This window comes from Triticum dicoccoides, chromosome 2B (genome assembly GCF_002162155.2).
Source record: "Triticum dicoccoides isolate Atlit2015 ecotype Zavitan chromosome 2B, WEW_v2.0, whole genome shotgun sequence".
Taxonomy (NCBI): domain Eukaryota; kingdom Viridiplantae; phylum Streptophyta; class Magnoliopsida; order Poales; family Poaceae; genus Triticum; species Triticum dicoccoides.
Window position 1 is genome coordinate 773410666 of NC_041383.1, and position 4393 is coordinate 773415058.

A 4393-nucleotide genomic window follows, 5' to 3' on the forward strand; every position below is an offset into this window, starting at 1 on the left:
CAAAACAGATACAGAAACAACAACAGTCTGACCAGTGTCCTTCTCTTTTTTCTTCCCAGATATTTTGGAAGCCAATGTCTTGCTCGTATTACCATTGCCAGCCACATAACCATCCAAGTACTCCTTGGTACATGTGATGAATTTTGTCTGTAAATACCGATTGAAAGGCAGCTCAAACTGAACTCTGAGAAAAGCATTCAGATTCCTACCGGCTCTCCCAGAAGTAGCATCATGTCTATTCCACCTTACACACTCAAAGAGATCACCTGGATCAAAAGAGATAGGCACCTCTTTGCGATGCTTGAAAAGAATTGTGAATGTGATCACCTTGCCTCCATCATCAGAAAGCCTTGCATCCTCTTTTCTTGTAAAACTAATTTGATACCAGAAATTGTTTCCTTCCAGCAAGGGTTCGTAGAAGATCTTTTCTTGCGCAGCATCATTGTACTAACTCCCAATACTCCGTCAGGTGGATTGCCCGTTTGAGATTGACGAATCCGTTTCCTCCTTCGGCATCCCCTATCCATTAGAAACAGGGGTTGATCGCATCTTATTTGCTGCCATTTACCCTCAATCTTTGCAGCAGTACATGGAGATTCAAGAACAGGGGTCATCTGTTGCACGCTGACCGTCGTATCCTGCCGAATTGTATCTGTACACTCAAAGATTGACACTGGATCCTACACATTACCATCTAGTATGGATGATTCATTGCCAGCGTCCTCCACGACCTCTTCCACATTGGGGTCAGGCCTTTCGATTGAGCAAACCACACTAGTTTCCTCCATATCCGTGCAATAAGAAGTCTTTGGGGTAGGCAAAGGATTACCTGCTAGAGGTAACTTCAAACTCACCACTTTCGGATGATCTCTGACCATATGCACACGTTCCAAATCCCTCCTCATCTGCTGCAATTTCTGACCGATTTTTTCCAGTCCCTGGTCAATCGCCCGATCTGAAACCTTCCTGCAATCTTCCAGATTCTTTCCACTGCGGATCTTGCTCTTTGCCAATCTGCAGACCGCAGTCCTCATCCTGATCCATGAGTAGCGGAGTCCCAGGGGGTCTCCATCTTCATCGGCGGCCCTCAGGTCCCTCTTGTACTCTCTCACACTAGGTGGATTCTGGATCTCTGCCGCCGGAGCGGCGGCGGTAATCCATGTCGGCGTTCGCCCCCAGTCGCCTCGGGGTTAGGTGCGCCAAACACGGGACGAGCCATCATAGGACAAGAGACAATTTGCTAAAAAAAGGGTAGAAAGGAGGGAAAAGATGTGTGTTATGTGGAAAAGATGAATTAGTTGATCATCTGTTCTTTGAATGCTCTATGGCATCCTTGATGTGGGGGTTGATCAGATGTGTCTGTGGGCTTAAAACCACCCCCTTGAGTGTAAAGGATTGCTTTGGGAATTGGTTGAACAAGTTTGGCAGGGATGATAAAAAGCTAGTAATGGTGGGCGTTTCTGCTTTGTTATGGGCTATTTGGAAAAGTAGAAATGGGATTATTTTTTAAAACAAAAGGATAAATGATCCTTTATATATAATCAAACTAATTTCTCATTGGTTGGTTGATTGGTCTATCTTGCAGACAAAGGAGCCGCTAAAAAGGGTGCTGGAGCTGGGAGCAAGACTGTTACAGCGGGTAGCAAATGAAGTTTACACATCGAAGCAGGGCTGGAGAATCAATGTGGCAAGACTAGAGGGCTGAAGATAGGATTCCGTAGGCTGTTGAAGATGTGTACCTTTTTGCTGCTGCTGCGTTTTTACTAGTTTTCTTAGCTGTTAGTTTTCTCTAGTGCCCTCATGAACTTCATTATGTCCCTGATGATGTTGGTTGGCAGACTTGTATGCCTATGGGCTTTTGGGTGTTGATGGCTTGTGCGGGTTTGTGCGGCGCTGTTATGAATTTGTTAGTCTTTAGGTTGAATTCTGTGGATCTGCAAGTTGGTTTTCAGTAATGCAAATCGAAAGGGGGAAGCCCTTCTTTGATCAATTTTTTTTGTATTTATGATGCAAACATAAACCTCAGAGATTTCTACATATTGCCCCACATAAATATATTCTACATAATGTAGTCCTAAACTTCTAATGGGTTTTCAGGTTTATATATATTTCCAACTCACAAGAACGTTTATATAACTTGTTATTTGGAGGAGGGGGGGGGGCATTAACGTGCGGTTCTTAACACAAAAAACATATATGGGGAAGCGGATAAACTGAGCTCGAGCTCATATGAGCTCAGTGAGCAGTAAAACCTGAAAAAATGAACACAAATTCAAGCAAATCTGTTTTTTTGTGCCAACATTTGATGAATGATTTCTTTGCGGGCGCATTTGACGAATGTTTTTGCATGCTTGAAATTTTTATCACAAAATAACATTCGTGGAAGTCGTGGCAAAAAGACAAAATCGATGCTCCAAAAAAGTTATTTTTGGGCTGCTGATTTTGTTTTTTTGCCACGACTTAATTGAATGTCATTTCATGATGAAACTTTGCAAGTATTGAAAACATTTGTCAAATATTGCCACAAAATAATTTCGAATTTGTTTGAATTTGTTTTTTCTTCAGAGTTTATTGTTCACTCGGGCTCATATAAGGTCGAGATGAGAAGGGCACCTTCCCAGATATCAGATATGGCATCTACTATATCTAAATAGGAGGCCCGAGAGTGGACTTTTGGAGCCTGGGTGTATCGGAGGACCTTATTTTAAATACTTTACAAATCATATTTAAAGTTTTAAAAAAATCCAAAAACAATTCTACGTGATCATATGGATGTATATTACATATGTGTAAAGTTTGGTGATGAAACAAATAAACATGTGAACTATACAAAAAAGACAAAATGATGATTTCCAAATAGTGAATAATGATTGCACTGTTCATCTTTTTCAAAATCATGATTTTGTCTTTTTTGTGTAACTCACATGGTTACTTATTTCAGCATCAAAATTTGTGCATGTGTAATACATATCCATATAAACATGTTGATTTGTTCTCAGATTTTTTTGAAACTTCAAAAAAGCATTTTGGCACTATTTAAAATATAGGGCTCCAATGCACGTGACCTCCAAAGTGACTTTTTGTAGGAGGCCCCCACTATCTGATTTTCCCGCGTCCATGTCACTACAATTATTTTCAGTCGTTTGATTGACCATGTACAGCTCAGATCTGTAGTTGATTCCCCCGTGCTCCATTCCCCTTTGGCCGACTCCTCCTTCCTCGACGCGTGGAAGCGGAAGCGAACTTTCCTCCAAGCAAAACATGCAACATAATCCCTCCTCGTTAAGCTAGTCACTCCATTTCTCCCGTTCATCTCTCTCTCTCTCTCTCTCTCTCCAAACGACTCCCATGCTTCGACAGATATCAGCCAACGGCGGCAGTAGATTCGGTAGCTACGGAGGGGATGGTGGGGCAAGTGCAGGAGCGCATGGCAATCCATCTAGAGCATGTGTGGAACTTCAAGCAGAAGGGCATCATCTACAAGCTTATCAACAGCCTTGAGCGCAAGCTCGAGTTTTGCGAAGATCGACAAGGTGGCGGCCAGCATGTCCACGTCCACCGTCAACACCAAGGAAAAGAAGAACATGGAGGCCGCCGCCACTAGGGTCCCAGGAAGGCCACCGTCGCGGCGTTACCAGCGTGCACATCAGGTGTCTTGCCCACTTCGTAGGGCACCGTCATCCCCCGCCCCCAAAACCAACCCTGATCCGTGCTTCACGGAAGCGGAGGGCATCCTTCCCCTCCAGCTAAAGCATATCCCTTCGATGCCACTCCGATGAGCGGCGCAGCCAGACATGCGAAAGCAGAGGCTACTCTTTGCCCTTTCGGCTAAAGCATATACCTTTGGGGCTCACGGCAGTGCGATGAGCGGGCTGTCAGATATGGGGAAGACAATGAAGAGCCGCTGCGGCCGGCCGTATACTAGTTTACCGTATCCATGTCGTGGGAATGGAGATTCACCGCCACCTTGACTAATTTTACCTTAGAGCATCTCCAACGGTCGTACAAAAATATCGCGTCCAATAAAAGTTATAGCGTGCCACTATAGCACTTTTAATGCACCGGGACCAACATTGCTTTAGTAGAGCATCTCCAACAGCCACGCTAAACTAGCGCCGCGCCGCAAATTCGTCGGTTTTAGCGCGCGCGCAACGCGGCGGGTCGCTCCAGCGGGCGCGCAAAAACGGCGCACGCGCTATACCGAGTTGGGCGCCCTGTCGGAAACGCCATCCCGCGCGACGTATTTCGGGCGCCTGCTACAGCGCGCGGCACACTCGACGCTCGCGCCGCACTCTCTCCTTTCCTCCCCCCACGCCCCGCGCGCGCCGGCACCGGCGCCACCCATGGATGCGCACACCGGCACCCCGCTCTCCCCGCTGTACAGCCGCGACCC